This window comes from Eschrichtius robustus, chromosome 5 (assembly GCF_028021215.1).
Source record: "Eschrichtius robustus isolate mEscRob2 chromosome 5, mEscRob2.pri, whole genome shotgun sequence".
Lineage (NCBI taxonomy): Eukaryota > Metazoa > Chordata > Mammalia > Artiodactyla > Eschrichtiidae > Eschrichtius > Eschrichtius robustus.
This window is the reverse complement of record NC_090828.1, coordinates 77783059-77806494: the sequence shown is the minus strand read 5'-3', so window position 1 is coordinate 77806494 and position 23436 is coordinate 77783059.

The window sequence follows — 23436 nt, the reverse complement described above, 5'->3', positions numbered from 1 at the left end:
AAAAGATCATTTGGCATGATAGGAGGCAGCCTGGCTAAGGTACAGAGAGGGTAATGAAGAAGTTTAGCCTGGAGATGAGTGACCAGCCAAATGTCACAAGCTTCAATATTAGAACCAGTTTGCTTATTTACTTGGAAGATTAAAGTCTTGAAGAAGAAAGGTGTGAGAGTGATGACATTTCTGATATAAAGCTGGAGAACTCTCAAATTCAAGTTCCCTTTCATGGAGAATAAGATGAAGAAGGAGGAAAGCTATGCTTTAAAGTGCGTGCACCACTCACATCTGAAAATTAGATCTGGTACAAAAAGCATGAACAGAAAGAACCATAACCTTGTAGAATGGACTCACTCAGAGAAAGCAGTGGGTAGAATGAAAAAAAAAAACCAAAATGTCAGTTCACACTCTTTAACTATATTAGAGAGCCTTTGGACCCTTGTTCCCTGTATTTTACTGAAAACAAAGTTGGTCAAAGTAGTTTTCTGCCTCAAGTATCTGGATTTGTATACAAGGTAATTAATTACAAGTCATTTCTACATCCTTAACCATCTCTTACTCAGAAATTCCTAGCACTGGTCAAAGAATTTAATTTTTCTACCTAAACACAGAGAACTTTTAGAGATGGAATAAAATAAGTGCAAGTATATGTTGGAATTGAAAGCTGATAAAGATTAGTATAATTGTGCTTTGCTGATATCCTGGTATTATCTCCATTCATGGAGGTACCCAAAATAATTAAATGCAGGCATTTTCAATATTAAAAAAAAAAAAACTAATCTATGCCCTTGACATAGGACAGTAATAGAATTTCAAAGTTAGAAAAGATCTAAGATATATATATATATTTAACATCTTTATTAGAGTATGATTGCTTTACAATGGTGTGTCAGTTTCTGCATGATAACAAAGTGAATCAGTTATACATATACATATGTCCCCATATCTCTTCCCTCTTGCATCTCCCTCCCTCCCACCCTCCCTATCCCACCCCTCTAGGTGGTCACAAAGCACCGAGCTGATCTCCCTGTGCTATGCGGCTGCTTCCCACTAGCTATCTATTTTACGTTTGGTAGTGTATATATATCCATGCAACTCTCTTACTTTGTCCCAGCTTACCCTTCCCCTCCCCGTATCCTCAAGTCCATTCTCTAGTAGGTCTGCATCTTTATTCCCGTCTTGCCCCTAGGTTCTTCTGACCATTTTCGTTTTATTCTTTTTCTTTTTTTTTTAGATTCCATATATGTGTGTTAGCATACAGTATTTGTTTTTCTCTTTCTGACTTACTTCACTCTGTATGGCAGTCTCTAGGTCCATCCACCTCACTACAAATAACTTAGTTTCATTCCTTTTTATGGCTGAGTAATATTCCATTGTATATATGTGCCACATCTTCTTTATCCATTCATCTGTTGTTGGACACGTAGGTTGCTTCCATGTCCTGGCTATTGTAAATAGAGCTGCAATGAATATTTTGGTACATGACTCTTTCTGAATTATGGTTTTCCCAGGGTATATGCCCAGTAGTGGGATTGCTGGGTCATATGGTAGTTCTATTTTTAGTTTTTTAAGGAACCTCCATAGTGTTCTCCATAGGGGCTGTATCAATTGACATTCCCACCAACAGTGCAAGAGGGTTCCCTTTTCTCCACACCCTCTCCCGCATTTACTGTTTGTAGATTTTTTTGATGATGGCCATTCTAACCAGTGTGAGGTGATACCTCACTGTAGTTTTGATTTACATTTCTCTAATGATTAGTGATGTTGAGCATCCTTTCATGTGTTTGTTGGCAATCTGTATATCTTCTTTAGAGAAATGTCTATTTAGGTCTTCTGCCCATATTTGGATTGGGTTGTTTGTTTTTATGATATTGAGCTGCATGAGCTGCTTGTATATTTTGGAAATTAATCCTTTGTCAGCGGCTTCGTTTGCAAATATTTTCTTCCATTCTGAGAGTTGTCTTTTCATCTTGTTTAGGGTTTCCTTTGCTGTGCAAAAGATTTTAAGCTTCATTAGGTCCCATTTGTTTATTTTTGTTTTTATTTCCATTTCTCTAGGAGCTGGGTCAAAAAGGATCTTGCTGTGATTTATGTCATAGAGTGTTCTAAGTTTTCCTCTAAGAGTTTGATAGTGTCTGGCCTTACATTTAGGTCTTTAATCCATTTTGAGTTTCTTTTTGCGTATGGTGTTAGGAAGTGTTCTAATTTCATTCTTTTACATGTAGCTGTCCAGTTTTCCCAGCACCACTTATCGAAGAGGCTGTCTTTTCTCCACTGTATATTCTTGCCTCCTTTATCAAAGATAACCATATGTACATGGGTTTATCTCTGGGCTTTCTGTCCTGTTCCATTGATGTATATTTCTGTGTTTGTGCCAATACCATACTATCTTGATTACTGTAGCTTTGTAGTATAGTCTGAAGTCAGGGAGCCTGATTCCTCCAGCTCTGTTTTTCTTTCTCAAGATTGCTTTGGCTATTCGGGGTCTTTTGTGTTTCCATACAAATTGTGAAATTTTTTGTTCTAGTTCTGTGAAAAATGCCATTGGTAGTTTGATAGGGATTGCATTGAATCTGTAGATTGCTTTGGGTAGTAGAGTCATTTTCACAACGTTGATTCTTCCAATCCAAGAACATGGTATACCTCTCCATCTGTTTGTATCATATTTAATTTCTTTCATCAGTGTCTTATAGTTTTCTGCATACAGGTCTTTTGTCTCCTTAGGTAGGTTTATTCCTAGGTATTTTATTCTTTTTGTTGCAGTGATAAATGGGACTATTTCCTTAATTTCTCTTTCAGATTTTTCATCATTAGTGTATAGGAATGCAAGAGATTTCTGTGCATTAATTTTGTATTCTGCTACTTTACCAAATTCATTGATTAGCTCTAGTAGTTTTCTGGTAGCATCTTTAGGATTCTCTATGTATACTATCATGTCATCTGCAAACAGTGACAGTTTTACTTCTTCTTGTCTGATTTGGATTCCTTTTATTTCTTTTGTGTTTTCTTTTTGCTTTGCATCCTTCGGCAACTCTAGGTACTGTATCTTAAAGCTCAGTATTCTATGTTACATTACTGACTGTCTGAGAGCTTTGTTGGACATTATATCAATCCACATCCAGGTCCAATTTGTAAGAAATATAGCAACTTGAGTCTTTGTTGAAATTTTTGTCATTCCTATAACTGGCCTTAATTATGCTTAGGCTATGAATAGAAATAATGAATTTTAAATTTCTCAGATTCTGAATTTATTCTACATGAGCCAAAAGAATATGCCCATTTACTCTAGGATTCACCAATAATTCTGTCAAAGCATAATATGTAGGAAAATGGATCATCCAGCAATTTTTCATTATCTTGTTTTAGCCAAAATCCCCACAAAGTCAGGACTATCTTTTATTACAGTCCTTGAATCCTATTGGATTCCTAGAAAAACTAGAATATGAGTACATCATCTAAAGATGCAGCCAAGCATATATTAAAGTATAAGAAGAAGTTGAAGGCTTTTACATACAGATTTAGTTACTGTATTTAAGTGAGGTTGGGGAAAATTTAAACAAATTTTTAAAAACTAGCAATGGGATTAAACCATATCAGCTCTCACCCATGTTAACATAATTCTTTGCCAACTCCTGACATCACCCTAAGCAATTACAGCAACCATGTGGTCTATTCATTCAAGTCCTTATTGTTCCTTTACCTCATCAACTCTAATGGTCTTCATCTCCACTCCAAGTACCATGGCTGATTCTCTAAAAAATTCTCTAAAAAGCAATCTCACCTTCCTTACCCTCTCTCCTCTACTTCATTGGCCCTAAAAATTCCCAGTCAGAGGTCAGTCCTATAATTTGCCTGCTCATATTCATCTACCTAGGTGTCTTAGCAAATACGATACAATCACTTGAGTCAATGCCATGACAGATTTGAGAATTATAATTTTGGTGGCCCACTCAAATCTCTTTTGTCCCCATCTGGCAAATTTCATTCTCATTTCTTTGATGTCTTTCCTAAAACTTTACCAGTTTATTCAAGTATCTTTCTCATCAAATGATACGATCTCCTACTTCACAAAGATAGCATAGATGAATCAGCGTAATCAGGTATGAATTGTCCAAATGCACATTCTTAAGAAAAAAAGCAGACCTCTATTTGTACTTGTATTATTCTCCAGTTTCAATGGATGAAATAGCCATGTTGCTGCTCGAAACTACCTCTGATCCCAAGATTCTTCACTGCTCCCCCTTTCTCTTCTGAGACCTTCCTACATGAGTTATCCCTTCCCTTTGTATATCTTCATCCCCTCCCTGTCAACTGATCCTTTCCCTCAGCTTGTAAAACTGCCCATATTCTCTTGAACTTTTTAAAAACAAAGCCATCCTTTGATTCTGTGAAGCTCCTCTTTTCTCTTCTTCCTATAATGGACAGACTTCTTAAAATTGTCTTCACTTATTATCTTCATTTCCTTCATCTCCTTATACCCATTCCCTTAACTAGACTCAGGTTCTGCTCCCTCTGTACTTCAAGGCAAAGGTCATAAATCACTTCCTTATTACCCTCACTTGAAACTGCCCTTTTTGAGATTAGCAAAGTCATAATGTCCAAATCCAATGGGCATTTTTCAATCCTAATCTTACTAGCCTTCCCCCCAACCTTAATTTCTGTTATTGACAACCACCTTGTTCTTGAAATTCCCTCTTCTCTTGATTTCTACAACCTCCATCTATTCCTGGTTTTCCCTCAATCTCTCTGACCATTTACTCTTAGGCTTCATAATAGACTCTTTTTAATCTGTCCCTTCTTTATATGTTGCTCCACCCCAGGAGACTGTCACCTCCCCACTTATTTCCTCATTGTACTTTGTATCTCCAAAGGCATCTTCTCTATTCTCTTGATTTTACTGCACTTTACCTGCTTATGACTTATACTCCTAACTTAGATTTGCTATCTACCTGGGCCTTTCTCTGTTTCCCTAAGGTGAAAACTTAGGTTATGGATTTTAGGTCTCTTTTCTAACATATCTATTTAGTACTATAAATTTCACTCTGAGCTCTGCTTTCATGTTATGCCACAAATTTTAATAAGTTTCATATTCACTTAAATTTAGTTGACAATATTTTTAAATTCCTTTTGAGACTTCTTCTTTGACCCATGTGTTCTTAAAAGTGTTTTGTGTGATTTCCAGAGATGTGGGGATTTTCCAGCATTCTTAATAGTATTGATTTCTAGTTTAATTCTGTTAAGATCTTTGTATGATTTCTATTCTTCTACATTTTTATGGTGTAAATGGTGTATTTTATGTTCAGATTGTGTTGTATCTTGGTGAATGTTCTATATGAGCCTGAGAAAATTTTGTATTGTTACTGTTAGGTGGAATATTCTATAATGTCAATTAGATCAAGTTGATTAGTAGTGACGTTCAGGTCCTCCATATGCTTACTTGTTATCTGCTTGGTCTATGAATTACTGACTGAGAGCTATTGAAGTCTTCCACTATACCATTGGATTTGTCTGTTTTTCCTTTCAGTTTTATCAGTTTTTGCCTCCTGTATCTTGATGCTCTTATGTTAGAGGCATACACATTCATGATTGTTTTATCTTCTTGTAGAGTTTACCCCTTTATCATTATGTCATGACCTTCTTTATCTTTGAAGTCTGTTCTGAAGTCTGCTTTGTCTAAAATTAATATAACTACTCCAACTTTCTTTTGATTAGTGTTGTCATGGTGTATTTTTATCCATTCCTATGCTTCTAACCTATCTGAGTCTTCATATTTTTAGTGGTTTATTTGTAGGCAACATAGAGTTGCATCTTGTTTTTTTAATCATACTGACAATGTCTTTTTATTGGCTTATTTAGACCATTCACTTATAAAGTGATTATTAATACAGTTGTATTAATATCTATCATGGTTGTTACTGTTTTCTATTTGTCATTTTTTTCTTTTCCCCCTCATATTTTCCTTCTCTGTTTTAAATCGAATAGTATATATAATTCTATTTTATCTCTTTTCTTAGTCTATCAAGTATACTTCTTTTCAAAATTACTTTATAGTCATTGTCCTAGAGTTTACAATATATATTTAAACTAGTCTGGTTCACTTTCAAATAACATTATACTGCCTCACGTGTAGTTCAGGTACCTTACAACAGGATATTCCCAATTCCTCCCTTTGATCTATTATCACATGGCTGACATTGATTTCTCTTATCCACATCCTTTAATCACCAATCCACTATTATCATTATTGCTTTAAATAGTTATCTTTTATCCTATGAATGAAAAAAATATATATATAGTTTATTTAACCTTCACTCATTACTTCTCTGATGCAGACTTTTTAAATGTAGATTCATGTTTCTGACCCATATTATTTTCCTTATGCCTGAAGAACTTCTTTTAACATTTCTTGCAGGAAAGGTCTATTGGTGATGAGTTCCCTCAGTTTCTGCTTGTCTGAGAAAGTTCTTATTTCTTGTTTGCTTCTAAAGAATAATTTCACTGAATGTTGAATGCTAGGTTGGTGATCTTTCTCTTCCAACACTTAAAATATTTCACTCCTCTGTCTTCTTACTGGCATGATTTCTGATTAGAGGTCTGCTTTAATTCTTATCCTTGCACCTCTATAGATAAGATATATTTCCCCTTCTGCCTTCTTTCAATATTTTTCTTTTGTCTTTAGTTTTCTGCCGTTTGAATACGAGATAGCTGCATATGTTTGATTTAGGTTGATATTTGTCCTGTTTGGTGTTCTCTGAGCTTCTTGGATCTGTGGTTTGTTGGCTGTCATTAATTTTGGAAATCTCTCAACTATTATTACTTCAAATATTTCTTCTGTTCCATTCTCTCTTCTATTTCTGGTTTTCCAATCACACATACGTTACACCTTTTTATACTGTCCCTAAATTCCTAGATGTTCTGTTTTGTTTGTTTTTGTTCTATTTTCTCTTTGCATTTAAGTTTGGGAAATTTCTACTGCCGTATCTTCAAGCTCACTGAAGTCTGCATCGTACAGCTCTTCCAGCTGTAATCCACTCTTTCTACACTAGGGCCTTGTTGGTATAATGGTAAGGTGTGGCGGAAGTGAGCATTCTGTAATCTTCAGATTAAATCTCAGTATTGAATCAGCCCTGTATCTCTGGCCTGTGAATTTCACATGGGTTTCTCCAATGCCAGCCCTACCCCCTTCCCTGGCAGCAGTGTTCACAATCCATTTCCTTGAAGCCCTAACCCATGTTGACTTTTTCTTCCCTTAACTTAAAGAGGAAAGCTGGAAAGGCCTGGCATTGAAAAAAACTCCCTTCCCTGAGGTGGAATAAAACTTAAAGAGCAGATTTTGTTATGGAGAATGCTCTAGATGTGTAGCATAACTACTCATTAGCTCCCCTTGTCAGAGCCATGAAAGGATATTTCTCAGATCTTCACCATGAATTCCTGACAGTAGAACCCACAAAAATGTGTGTGTGGGGGTCTCCCTAAAACTTTGTGCCCCAGGAGTTTAAACTGTCTCCCAAAGTAGTTGAAAGCATTATATACGATAATGTACCTAAACCACTGAGCTTATTGCTGAAACATAATACTCAATAAATGGTCAGTTTTACTCTTATAGTAATAACAGCTCTAGGTTCTACATTATAGTTAAGGAATACAAGAATAATTAAACTGCCCTCAAGGAGCTAACTATCTAGAAGGAAAAAAAGAGTTGTAGACAGATGATTAATATATATTACAATAATTGCTATAATATGTACTAGCTGCATCTAACTGCAAGAAAAGTTATATTGGGGATATGTTATATGCTATTTCCTAATAAAGTTATTAATAAATTAGCCAACCAATATTTATTTAGCACCTGCTACTTGGCTAGCACTGGATTAAGGCTTTGTTAATACTCAGCCAAGGTCCTAACTTGATTTTTTGATCTTCAAAAGCAGAAAGAGCAAGTAGTGTTTTCATTCAAAAACTGGGTGTCAAAGAGAACAAGTGACTTCCCCAAGTTTTCACAACAAGCTAGTGTTATAAGACAGACCATAATTCAGGACACATAAATTTTGGAGCAACCCCTATCAATTATACCAGACTAAATATATTTACTCCTATATAAAAGAAATGAGGCATTCTGTATTATTTTTCTCTCAGGTTCAGCAATTACTCAGCTTAGAGCACTTTCAAACAGAAAAGGATGAGATTTTTCCGTATCAATGATATGTTTTGAAACAGATTTGTTATCTAGAGCTTTCTACATCAGCTAAAAAGTTTCAGTTGAGAAATGATCATATTGCACAAACTAGTTGTTCTAGTATATTTTTCCCAATCCTAAACTGAATCATACCTAAAGTAGAGACTAGACTGTACACTGTAAAATGAATGGGTAACTTGATATCACAGGAGTCAAAATACCAAAACAGTCTAAAGTGGGTATAAAATTGGAAAATTGGTACTCACTAGGCTCAGCACTTAAATCACCTACAGTGCAGAAAAGGCAGTTCTAAAATCCTTGAGACAGCTGCTCAGCTGAGAAATAATGGATTAAATCACCGGTTGGTTTCTCTGTATTGAGGATCATAATACCCTATATACAACACAGAAATGGCTTATAGATCTGCCTTGAAGTGAGTGAGAAAAATGGTCTGAATTTCAAATGGAAGTTTCCCATTTTCTGCCAATGAACCAGAGCATATTCAGTGCTCAGGGAGATTACCAAAAACATTTTCTTCAAAACTTATTTTATAAGTTTCCATTTGTGCATAGTAATATTTACTATCAACTCAGAGCCCTAGCTTCCTGCTGGTTTCTTGAAGAAAATTCAGAGATAATGACTGAATAGGTAAAGGATAAATTCTTCATTGGATTGGATGCTTTGGGACACACAGTTTATTATTTATCCTATTAGGTGGCCATCCCAGAAAGAGACTCTGAGATTAAATCTGATTGAAACTGCAACTGTTCTGTTGTATGTACACGTAAACTGAAATTAAGGTATATTTCTAGTTTCTTCTTGGAATGTAGAGAGCTGTAAAGAGTGTCACTCCCTTCCCCTTACAACAACAGTAAGAAAGACAAAAGCCAAAGAAGCTGCACATTTTTTACTTTTTTGAACTTATCAGAGAGTCGAGGTCACAGGGCAAGCAACTAGCCCAAAATCTAAGGAGATAAAATACAGAACATGTGTACTTTCTTACCAGAGGACAGTTAGAAGAATTTAGTCAGAATTGTTAACAAATTGGTAGAGGTCAAGTGTGTGCTGGAGAAAGTGTGGACTCTCTGGGGACTGGAGATACAGCATTTCACAGATACTTGTAAGCTCTTCTCCATGGACCTCATAAAAAAAGAGAAAAAAAAGAAGAAAAAACAAACTGGGTGATTCCAAAGAGGGCATCCCTCGTGGTGTAGGTCTTGCAGAGGGGAACATAAGCCACTGTGGGAAGAGAATGAAGCCTCACTCAGATCCTTCTTCCTTATTTTCCTTATCACGTCTAAGGAACAAAAGTCTAAGCGTGGGAGGGAGGACAAATACTGTTGCCCTCAGCATTCTGGTGAAAACCCTTTCCGTCTGGGAAAGAAAATAGGAAAAAGCTGTTAAGAGAGTGGATCTTAAATGAGACTACCACAAAAAAAAAAAGATAATTACTTGAGGGGATGGAGGTGTTAACTATCCTTACTGTGTTAATCATTTTACAATATATACATGTATCTAACCATCACATTGTATATCTTAAACTTACATATGTTATATGTCCATAATACCTCAATAAAGCTGGGGAAGAAAATAATAAAATAAAATTATTGAATTAGAATCTGGAAGAAAAGATAAACAAACGGATCAATGAAACAAAACAGATTCCAGAATACATGGGCATATTGATTTGGGTCAAAAGTACAAAAGGCAATTGAGTGGATAAAGATAGTCTCTTCAACAAATGGTGTTGAACAGTTGGATATTTGTATGCAAAATAATAAGAAACAAAAGAAAATTTGATCCTTTTCTCACTCTATATACAAAAATTAACTCAAATTGTAGCTCTAAATGTAAAGCCTAAAACTGTAAGATGTCTATAAGAAAACATACCAGAGTAATTATTATGACAGTGGATCAGGCAAAATTTACTTAGATATTATATTTCATCAAAGTATTAGCCATAGAAGAAAAAAATTGAACTTTACCAAAATCAAAACTTTTGCTCTGTGAAAAACAATATTAAGAGAATTAAAAAAATAAGGGCTTCCCTGGTGGCACAGTGGTTGAGAATCTGCCTGCCAAGGCAGGGGACACGGGTTCAAGCCCTGGTCTGGGAAGATCCCACATGCCGCGGAGCAACTGGGCCCGTGAGCCACAATTACTGAGCCTGCACGTCTGGAGCCTGTGTTCTGCAACAAGAGAGGCCGCGATAGTGAGAGGCGCGTGCACCGCGATGAAGAGTGGCCCCCACTTGCCACAACTAGAGAAAGCCCTCGCACAGAAACGAAGACCCAACACAGCCATAAATAAAAATAAATAAATAAATAAAAATTAAAAAAAATAAGCCGTAGACTAGTAAAAAATATTTACAAGTCACAAACTAGATACTAGACATTTGTATCTAGAATACATAAAGAACTCTAAAGCACAACAATTAGGAAACAACCCAAAATAAAAATGGTCAAAAAATTCGGACATTTCAATGAAGACATTATATATTGTAAAGCAATTATACTGCAATAAAGATGTTAAAAAAAAAAAAAAAGATGTTATACAGATGGTAAATAAACACATGAACAAAATGTTGAACTTCATTAGTAATTAGGGACATGTAAATTTAAAACACAATGAGATACTACTACACACCTGTTAGAATGGGTAAAATTTTAAATTATAAAAAGACTTACAATACCACACACCAGTGAGGATACAGAGCAACTGTAGGTCTTACTTACTGCTAATAGAGATATAAAATGGTACAGCTGCTTTGGCAAACAGTTTGGAAGTTTCTTACCAAGGAAGACAAATACCTACTCTATGACCCAGCAGTCTCACTCCTAGATATTTACCCATGAGAAATAAAAACGATGCTCTCACAAAAACCTATATAGAAATGTTTATAGCAGCTTTATACGTAATCACTAAAAACTGATACAACTGGTAAATGGATCAACAAACTGGGGAACAGTGATACAATGGAATATTACTCATCAATTAAAAAGGAATGAAATATTGATACATGAAACAATATGGGTGAATTTCAATGCATTTGCTAATTTCTAAGAAGCCCAACCAAAATACATAGTGTGATATCTGATTTATATGACACTCTGGGAAAGATAGAACATAATGGATGGAAAATATTGCTGGTTGCCAGGGGTTGGGGTAGAGGGAAGTGCTTACTTCAAGGGGGAAGCCTGAAGAAATTTTAGGGGTTGATGGAACTCTTCTGTATCATGATCATGATGTAAATACAGTACTCAAAGTATTTGTCAAAATCTGTGGAATGGTACATCACAAAGTGTGAGTTTTACTGTTTTGTAAATTAAAAAATATTTAAAACTATGTTGAAATAAAATTAGATAAAGCACTTTTTAAAACCCCATGGGGTGGAAAAAAATGCTAAAAAGAGTTATTTTGAATTTTCAATCTAATGGAAAAACAGGACATACAGAAATTAACACATACCAACAGAAAATTAAATATCTAAACAGACTGCATGATGTAATAGAAATAACATTAGAGAAAACATCAGAAGATTGTCTTTTTTTTTTTTTTAGAAGATTCAGTCTTAATCCTGAACCTGCGCCATCTTCCTATATGTCCTGGGAAAGGTCACGACCTTCTCAGTTTCATCCACGGTAAAGTAAGATGTTAGTATTTTGTAGCGGAACGACATGGATTTTTCTTTTAGACAAACAGGCCTCATTTCAAATCCCCTCACTTTCAATTTTATGTTATATGATATTGAGTAAGTTATGAAACTTTATGGAGTGACAGTTTTATCTATAAAATGACAATAAAAACACTAACGCGTAAATTGTTTTACATTTAATAAGGCACTGTATTTGGTGCGGCTGTGTGGAATATGCACCTTCTACATTTGATTGCATTTTTAAAAAATCTCTGATGGATAATGAGAAACTAATTACAGTGACTACTTCTGTGGGAATTTGGGGAAAAGGAGCAAAGAACAAGAGGGACACTTTTCAGAAAACTTTGGTAATAAATCATGTGAATGAACTCATTATCTAAAATACAAATTTAAAAAATTAAATAGACAAGATATAAAGAACCCATCTCGGGACTTGGCACTCAGAAGGCCTGTATAAGATATTCCAGGAATAGCGGTGGTGACTTCTGGCATTGCTGTAATAAAGCTAGCTTAGAAAGGATTCGAGAGGATGGTGTTTGTTCCAACATGTAAATACTTTCACAAGAGATAAGCATAGTCTCATTGGTGGATGGTATTTGGGGACTCAATATCTTTAGGTAACTTTCAGGGATATTTACAAATTAAGACTTCCCTAATAAAACATCCTTATTAATCAAACACTTTCATTTTTCTAATATCTCATTTTACAAATCTAGCAGGCACATTACGTACCTTAATTAAAAGTTTTTCACAAATCAACTTCTAAGTCTTATTCTTAAATGATCAAACTATGCTATTCTAAATATTAAGATACTGGCCTTACTATTTAAAATTTTGAGCAAATGTTTGAAGTCCCATTTACTTAAAAGTAAAAACCCGACTTTATATAGTAGCTATTAAAAGAGAACATTTCAGCATGGTGGCCTGTCATATAACACAGGACAAGGCAGTTTAAAGTCACCTGCTGTAATTCCTTGTGACAACAGTATGCAATCTGCTTTTCATAACAATTGATTTCACAAAAAGTGGGTAAATTTATGCAATAGGAATTACAATGATTGAATATCTGTTTTCTTATAACCTCCTGGCAAATGTTCCTTTTTCCATTTCAAGTTGTCATTGAGTCATCATAAATGTGCTCCCATACAGAAGGGCTGCATAGGATGCTGTCATTCATCAGCTACTGTCAGCTGCCCTAAAAGGCAGATGTTTCCCTGGTTTAGCTTTGCCAATATAGAATTCATCACTGGAGTCTACTATCACCAATACCATTCATGAGTATGATATGCTGTGTGGCGTTCCATTATCCAGGGCCCTGTTCAACATTTTACAGGATTCCTAACCACTATTTAGGACAAATGACTCTTTTAAAACACTTCATTCATTCAAAACTTGGTGGACAAAAGAGAAAAAATTAAATTAAACCAATAAATATTTTTAGTGCATACAATTCTAGAGACCTTCTCTCACTAGAAAAGAACACATGGATTCATTCTTGTCTGACATCAGTGTTGCATCATGACTCTGAGATTTCCTTCCTTCAAAGATAAACTGAGTTATGTCCAGCATAGGGTCTTATCTTCTTCTCTGTTTTTATTTATATGAAAGCACTACTCTTTTTAATGAACAGTAGCTCTCATTAGCATCTCAATACTTCCATTGTCTGCTGATAAATGCTCCACAGTTCACTGTATATTTATTTCATTTCATCCTCAAAGAAATCCCAGAAAACAGATATTGTGTCCACTTTACAGATGAGAGAACTGAGGCGCAGAGAATAAAGAAATTTGACCAAAATCACACAGCTGTAAATAGCAGAAATTGGATTGGAACCTCCATCTGTGTGATTCTCCAAATATGCTCTTTCCAATACATTATGTTTTCTCCCCTCAAGACCAAGTCACATAATTGGTATCTTCTCCCTTCTCTTACACCCTTACAGCACCTGTGTAATAAGTACATAATGCTGAGAGACAGTTCTTCATGGCATTTCTGCACATCCTTGGACTATCTTTCTGACGTTTGTCTAGCAAACAGCCTTGGAAGATACAGGTAGTGTCTCCTTCTGAGGCAGAGGAAGATTTGTTTCCTGTCCAGAATAATAAAGATCATGTGTCCCTGTGTAGCAAAGGCAGTTTTGCTAACAAGTCTCTTTACAAGAATGAAGGGAGTGGGGTTTCGAAGCTCAGCGTCCTCAACTATGACACAAACCCACTGTGTGTGCTTCATCCATTTGGGCTGCTTTCCACACCCACGTGGGACTTGTGAGGTGGGGCAGAACCGATCCAATGAAAATATAACCTATGGAAACAAACCAATGATAGAAGCTCATGCTTCCTGCTGTGCTGAATGACGAAATCCCAGTGGTCTGGCATGGCTGGCTAACTTGTGAGCTTGCAAGCAGGGCAGAATTACAGCCCCTCACAGTTCTTGACTATAACAGGTACTCTATGTATACCTGCTGAATTTTTAAAGTACCTAAGGCAGTATTCAAATATTTTTCAGTTTAGTGAATCATGGATGTATAAAAACTCTGCTCTGAGTAATATTTCACTAAAGAATATTTTACTTAGACAGGTAACCTATTTTCTGACACAGTAACAGAACTTGATATAACCAACTGAGCAGTCACACAAATGCCTTATCTCTTTTATAATACTAAAGAGTCATTTCTGTAAGAATAAATAAATCAGGTAAGTAAGTAAGTAAGTAAGTCCATTTTCTATTCTGAGCAGCCAGACTACAGTGTAATCTAATTAATGTTATCAGATTAATAATTATAATAATAAATAAAAAGAATCTTTGATTCCCACTGTCCAAAGCCAATGAGATTAAGTTTCAGATTCTATTTTGTTTAATTATGAAAAGACAGTATGTAATATTTTGCTCTGAAAAAAAAAATGTTTTTTCTAACATCATTTCAAATGTACTTTTTGCCTAGTGAAGATTCTCATATCAGCTGAGTCACAAGTTACCTGACATTGTTTTTAGGAAATTTAAACTGCAAATACCAGCAAGAATTAATCATCCTCTCTTTTCTTTTGCTCTCAGATTATCTTCCTAAATTAGAGCCTTCTTATTTTTAAACTCCCTTAACTTAATTTATGAGCTTAATGATGCAATGTGTGCAATGAGGTGAGCACACTGTGCTTTAGAAGACGATACAGAGTGATAAAAATATTAGAAAAGGTTAAGGTAAGCTAAGATGGGGTTTGAGCAGAGGGGAGATAAAATCAAATCAAGAAGCTGGTATTAAAAGATTTTTGCATGGTTCATGTTTTCCTTACTAGGTTAGGTTTTGAACTATTACCATGTTTGTAAATTCTACTAGACTAGTAATTTGAAGAGGATTGGAGAAGGAAGTGTACCTAGAAAGAAAAGAATAGGCCCATTAAATACTGGCAAGTTTTTGAATGTTCTTCGGCATTTGACAGTTGAATATGCCGGCTGTTCGGGAAACTACAGGATAGGCACAGCACCCAGATTCCTGAATACCTGGTTTTGGAGCAAATTTCTCTATTCTCTCCATAAAGTCTGTTTTTTCCCTCAGGGTCACTTTCTGCAGATGGCATAAGTGGGGAAAGAAGAAGCGGGAAGATGTTCTTGAGCGTGTTACCTGTTGTAAGTAACCTCTATCTTTTTCTATGGTTCAGACTGCAGCTGACAACACAGTGTATTTTAAATCAATAGAGGGGAACCAGCCCTCTTCTTAGTGTACCATGTTTAACTCTTACTGTTTTCCGCCACCTCACACCCTGCCAGCAGTCTGCTCAGCCAGTGCTCCTAAGCTCTAGTGAACGTCAGAAACACCCGGAGAGCCTGTTAAATCACAGGCTCGCTCCTCTGCCCCTTGATTTATGCAGGGTGGGGAGGGGACGTGGATTTGCTTCAGGAACAGCTCCTAAGTGATGCCAATGCTGCTGATTCTGCAAGCACCACTGGGGCACACAACCTTATCAAGAATGCAGAGTAGGAAATGTACCAGACTTGAGGCTTTTCGCTTCTACATTTTTCTCCTTATGAAGATTAATGTTAAGGTTGGGGGAGAGGGGAAACTATGGCTTTTATGCTATCTTATCACTCTGATGGCCATAGAGAAAAATGTTGCATTTTGGAAGTTTTAAAAAGAATTGTTAATGTTAGAATTCCAAGGGCTATACTAAAGTTATTTTTTACCTTTAAAATTCCATTAAAGCCAAAATGATTATTGCCACATAACTGAGTATAAATGTGTTGTGTCTGGTCTCTGAGAAGTTCTATATAAAACCATTTTCTGCATAGCCTAAGGTTCAAAGTATGGTAGTTAGTTCACTGTAATTATTTATTATTATCATTATCAGTACCTAAGATTTATCAAGCATCTACTAAGGATGAAGGGCCAGAATGAGTGCTTTCTCAAATATTATATAATATAATGTCACTAAATATCATCACAGTAGAAATAGAAGACGCAATTTTTATTTTGGTCATATGATATGGTCTGGTTCTCTACAGGTATAAAGTTGCCTACTAAACCTACAGAACTCTATTTAATTGTGTGTAGACATAGCCTTTGAAAAATTATTACATTCTGAACCCATTTTTTTAGGCCGGCATTATCCTGATACCAAAACTAGACGAAGACTTCACCACAAAAAAATTACAGACCGTGTTCCTGAACATAGACACAAAAGTCCTTAACTATAAAACTTCTGAAAAAAAAACATAGAAAAAAATCTCTTATAACTCAACACAACAAAGAGATACCACTGCGAACCTAATAAAATCACAAAAATTGAAAAGACTGTACCAAGTGCTGCTGAGGAGGCAAAGCATAGAACCCTCATATATTTCTGATGGAAATGCAAAATAGTACAACCACTTTGGAAAATAGTTTGATAGTTACCTATAAAATTAAATACACATTTATATAACCCACTAATCTCACTTCTAGATATGTACTCAAGAGAAATGCAAATGAATTCTCACATAAAGACTCACATTCAAATGTTTACAGCAGCTTTATTCATAATTGCCAAAAACTGGAATCAGGTAAAATGCTCACCAGTTGAATAAAGAAAGTACGCTGCAGCAGCGCAATGGAAGCTTACTCAGCAGTGAAAATAACAGCCTACTGATGCATGCAACATCCTGGATGAATCTAAAAAGTATTATGCTAGATAAAAGGATCCAGACATGAGAGGCAACAAAAATATTCTATGTTTCCATTTATGTATTTTATTTATATGACCTTTTGGAAAAGGCAAAACTGTAGGCACAGAAATTAGATCAGTGGTTGCCAGAGACTGGGAATGTGGGCAAGTGATTGATTGTAAATGAGTAGGGGAAAACTTATTGGAGCAATGGAAATATTTTATATTTTGTTTTTGGTGTGCTTATTACACAACTGTACAATTATTAAAGTCATTGATATATACATTAAAATGTGCACTAAATACAACTTTTAATATTTTTATGGTTTTTTATTTTGGTGGGGGAAAAGTGTTGTACTGAGAAGTGTTTTTGAGCGGCCCAGATGTTAGGGGTTTCCCCATCTCTTCTGGTCCTCCCAGAAATCTACATTTCAATTGTCAAGAGCCTAGTCATGGTCAAACAGTGCATTAACTTTAGTCACAAAAATCTAGTATGGCAAAGAATTTGGTATGGCCTAGAATTTGACAAGAAAAGGATTCATTCTCCTTAACCTAGCCTTAAGTATTTTCACATTACAGGAACAAAGTGTTTTCTCTAACAAAATTACATAACTGCACTGTTATTTTCCCTATGCCTTTTCATCAGAGAAACCTGGAACAAAATGATCTCTTTGGGGATTGTACATTTCCTAAGGCTCTAAAGAATAATCACCACACTGTACTATACTTCCATTTTTCTAACAGAGCCCCCAGAGCTTTACCCTCTCCTGGTTTGACTTTGTCACTGATGACTTCTCAATCAGGACTGGCTTACTCCATTCCAGCCAGTGTCACAGTTCCACTGACAGTCTGTGATTTGCAAACCCACTGTTAGTTATCAGTTTCTTTTCCAATTGTATAAATAGCCAAGGATCACTGAAGCTAGCTCACATAAGTGAGGACAGGAATTGAAATTTTAAAAATCTTTTTCTTTTTCTTTTTTGACTCCCTTCATCCATTTCTCCCACCTCGCGCCTTCTACCTCTGGCAATCACCAGTCTCTTCTCTGTATCTGTGAGCTTGGTTTGTTTGTTTTTTAGATTCCAATTATTAAAAAGACCATATGGTATTTGTCTTTCTCTGTCTGATTTGTTTCACTTAACATAATGTCCTGGAGGTCCATCCATGTTGTCACAAGTGGGAAGATTTTATTCTTTTTTTAAGGCTGAATAATATTCCATTGTGTGTGTATATATATCAAATTTTCTTTCTTTTTCTTTTCTTTTCTTTTCTTTTTTTTTTTTTTTGGCCATGCCATGCGGCTTGCAGGATCTCAGTTTCCCAAACAGGAATTGAACCTGGGCCACGGCAGTGAAAGTCTGGGATCCTAACCACTAGGCCACCAGGGAACCCCCAGTATATACCAAAATTTCTTTATCCATTCATCCATCAATGGACACTTAGGCTGTTTCCATAATTGGCTATTGTAAATAATGCTGCAATGAACATGGGAGTGTTTTTAAAAAGTAATTATAAAGAGTTTTCTTTTTTTGCCTACAGCCTTTATAATTCAGGAAAGCTTATAGGTATTCCTTCATTGAGACTGTGTGCTTGCTTAGGTATTTCAGTCCTTTGTCACAAGCAAAACATTCTCCAAAGTTCTAGAAGGAGCATGAATTTTGAAGGGGGAGGAAGGTTGCACCTTTTCTCATCTTAGATATACAAGTTGTACACAATCCTTGTTTAATAGTTGTTTAATATTTGTTGCTGCCAAATACCTGAATGACACATCAAAAGACAATAAAAGTCACATTCAAAACATATTTTTATTTGAGCATCAATAAGGATAATAATGCTAATGAACAAACACACTTCAAAAAAATTTAAATAAGAGTTTATAATTATACAAATAACCAGTCACCGTGGGAGCATACCTGTAAACCAAATTATCATTTTGAAATGAGTAAATAAATAAAAGAATTAGTCACTTATTCTGTATTTCCTATGTGAACAGTACCACTGGATAATTTAAAGGTAGATGAGAGGAAATTTAATAGAAGTATTGCAGCTGATAAATGAAGAAGAAATGATAGAATTAAAGTATCACCATTTAGCAATATGTTATGGATCTAGAAATTCGTCATCAATGGCTGTAACATCACCAAAAAAGATAGACAACAAGACTATCACTATCACTATTATGTGTGTTCTCAAGCAAGAAAGAAAACGTGTATTAAAAATAAATACACACACACACACCACACACAATCTGAACATGAATCAGATGCTTTGGTCACTACAAGGGACTGAGGAATACGTAAAACACACATGGAAAGGCAAACAACACAATTCAGGTTGTGGGAAATAACTTTCAGGAGAAAACTGTTCCATTTCTTTGACAAATTAGTTATAGGGGGAAAAAGAGAGTGGGAGCAGTCTATAGATTGAAAAAGCCTTAAGAAATATATCAGCCATTTGCAATGTGTAGTCCTTATCCAGATCATGATTCAAACTATAAATGAAATATGACATTTGCAACAGAATAATGTAAACAGTGGATATTAAGTATCCTTAATAATGTCTGACAACTGTATTGAATTTATGATTATAAAAAGGGTCTTGAGCCTCTGAGAGAGTAAGGCAGTGTTGAGACCGTCGGCACTGAATATGCAACTGAAACACAGTTAAAGCCTCTATATAAACTTTTAAGATTCTGGCGGGCAGGTGCAGAGAACTACTTGTCTTAACAGCTGCAGGAGACAAGTCTCTTACGTTTACAGGCCAGGAACATGCAAGAATCAAGAGCAAACGTACTTTCACCCGTGTGGCTGACAGGGTCTTGGTGCTCTGGCCTGGTGTCAGGCCTGAACCTCTGAGGTGGGAGAGCCGAATTCAGGACATTGGACCACCAGAGACCTTCCGGCCCCACATAAAATCAATAGCTGAGAGCTCTCCCAGAGATCTCCATCTCAATGCTAAGACCGAGCTCCACTCAACGGCCAGCAGACTCAAGAGCTAGACTCCCCATGCCAGACAATGAGCAGACAGGAACACGACCCCACCCATTAGCAGAGAGGCTGGCTAAAATCATACTAAGTTCACAGACACCTCAAAACACACCACTGGATGCGGCCCTGCCCACCAGGAAGACAAGAACCAGCCTCACCCACCAAAACACAGGCACCAGTCTCCTCCACCAAGAAGCCTACACAGGCCACTGATCCAAACTCACCCACTGGGGGCAGACACCAAAAACAACAGGAACTACAAACCAGCAGCCTGCGAAAAGGAGACCCCAAACACAGTAAGTTAAACAAAATGAAAAGACAGAGAAATATGCAACAGATGAAAGAGCAAGGTAAAAACCCAGAAGACCAAATAAATGAATAAAGGAAAAGAATGGAAAGAATTGGGGACAGTCTCAGAGACGTTTGGGACAACATTAAACGCACCAACATTCAAATTATAGGGGTCCCAGAAGAAGAAGAGAAAAAGAAAGGGTGTGAGAAAATATTTGAAGAGATTATAGTTGAAAACTTCCCTATTATGGGAAAGGAAATAGTCAAGTCCAGGAAGTGCAGAGAGTCTGATACAGGATAAATCCAAAGAGAAACACACCAGGACACATATTAGTCAAACTCTCAAAAATTAAATACAAAGAAAAAATATTAAAAGCAGCAAGGAAAAAGCAACAAATAACATACAAGGGAATCCCCATAAGGTTAACAGCTGAACTTTCGGCAGAAACTCTGCAAGCCAGAAGAGAGTGGCAGGACATATTTAAAGTGATGAAAGGGAAAAGCCTACAACCAAGATTACTCTACCCAGCAAGGATCTCATTCAGATTTGACGGAGAAATTAAAACCTTTACAGACAAGCAAAAGCTAAGAGACTTCAGCACCACCAAACCAGCTTTACAACAAATGCTAAAGGAACTTCTCTAGGCAGGAAACACAAGAGAAGGAAAAGACCTACAAAAACAAATCCAAAGCAACTAATAAAATGGTAATAGGAACATACATATCGATAATTACCTTAAATGTAAATGAAAATTAAATGCTCCAACCAAAAGACATAGACTGGCTGAATGGTACAAAAACAAGATCCATATATATGGTGTCTACAAGAGACCCACTTCAGACCTAGGGACACATATAGACTGAAAGTGAGGGGATGGAAAAAGATATTCCATGCAAATGGAAATCAAAAGAAAGCTGGAGTAGCAATTCTCATATCAGACAAAATAGACTTTAAAATAAAGACTATTACAAAAGACAAAGAAGGAAACATTATGTAGTTACATAATGATCAAGGGATCAATCCAAGAGGAAGATATAACAATTGTAAATATTTATGCACTCAGCATAGGAGCACCTCAATGCATAAGGCAACTGCTAACAGCCATAAAAGGGTAAATCGACAGTAACACAATCATAGTAGGGGGTCTTTAATACCCCACTTTCACCAATGGATAGATCATCCAAAATGAAAATAAAAAAGGAAACACAAGCTTTAAATGACACATTAAACAAGATGGAGTTAATTGATATTTATAGGACATTCCATCCAAAACCAACAGAATACACTTTCTTTTCAAGTGCTCATGGAACATTCTCCAGGATAGATCATATCTTGGGTCACAAATCAAGCCTTGGTAAATTTAAGAAAATTGAAATCGTATCAAGTATCTTTTCCAACATCAACGCTCTGAGACTAGGTATCAACTACAGGAAAAAAACTGGGTAAATCCAAACACATGGAGTCTAAACAATACACTACTAAATAACCAAGAGACCACTGAAGAAATCAAAAAAGAAATTAAAAAATACCTAGAAACAAATGACAATGAAAACACGACAACCCAAAACCTATGGGATGAAGCAAAACAGTTCTAAGAGGGAAGTTTATACCAATACAGTCCTACCTCAAGAAACAAGAAAAATCTCAAATAAACAACCTAACCTTACACATAATGCAATTAGAGAAAGAAGAACAAAGGAAACCCAAAGTTAGCAAAAGGAAAGAAATCATAAAGATCAGATCAGAAATAAATGAAAGAGAAATGAAGGAAACAATAGCCAAGATCAGTAAAACTAAAAGCTAGTTCTTTGAGAAGATAAACAAAATTGATAAACAACTAGCCAACAAAAAAAGGGAGAAGACTCAAATCAACAGAATTAAATGAAAAAGGAGAAGTAATAACTGACACTGCACAAATACAAAGGATCATGAGAGATTACTACAAGCAACTATATGCCAATAAAATGGACAACCTGGAAGAAATGGACAAATTCCTAGAAAAGTACAACCTTCCAAGACTGAACCAGGAAGAAATAGAAAATGTATACAGACCAATCACAAGCACTGAAATTGAAACTGTGATTAAAAATCTTCCAACAAACAAAAGCCCAAGAACCAGATGGCTTCACAGGCGAATTCTATCAAACAATTAGAGAAGAGTTAACACCTATCCTTCTTAAATCCTTCCAAAATATAGCAAGGGAGGAACACTCCCAAACTCATTCTACGAGGCCACCATCACCCTGATACCAAAACCAGATAAAGATGTCACAAAAAAGAAAACTACAGGCCAATATCACTGATGAACATAGATGAAAAATCCTCATCAAAATAATAGTAAACAGAATCCAACAGCACATTAAAAGGATCATACACCATGATCAAGTGGGGTTTCTCCCAGGTATGCAAGGATTCTTCAATATACGCAAATCAATCAATGTGATACACCATATTAACAAATTGAAGGATAAAAACCATCTGAAAATCTCAATAGATGCAGAAAAAGTTTCGACAAAATTCAACACCAATTTATGATACAGTCTCTCTAGAAAGTAGGCATAGAGGAAACCTACCTCTACATAATAAAGGCCATATATGACAAACCCACAGACAACATCATTCTCAATGGTGAAAAACTGAAAGCATTTCCTCTAAGATCAGGAACAAGACAAGGGTGCCCAGTCTCACCACTGTTATTCAACATAGTTTTGGAAGTTTTAGCCACAGCAATCAGAGAAGAAAAAGAAATAAAAGGAATCCAAATCAGAAAAGAAGAAGTAACACTGTCACTGTTTGCAGATGACATGATACTATGCATAGAGAATCCTAAAGATGCTACCAGAAAACTACTAGAGCTAATCAATGAATTTGGTAAAGTAGCAGGATACAAAATTAATGCACAGAAATCTCTTGCATTCCTATACACTAATGATGAAAAATCTGAAAGAGAAATTAAGGAAACAGTCCCACTTACCACTGCAACAAAAAGAATAAAATACCTAGGAATAAACCTACCTAAGGAGACAAAAGACCTGTATGCAGAAAACTATAAGACACTGATGAAAGAAATTAAAGATGATACAAACAGATGGAGAGATATACCGTATTCTTGGATTGGAAGAATCAACATTGTGAAAATGACTATACTACCCAAAGCAATGTGCAGATTCAATGCAATCCCTATCAAACCACCAATGGCA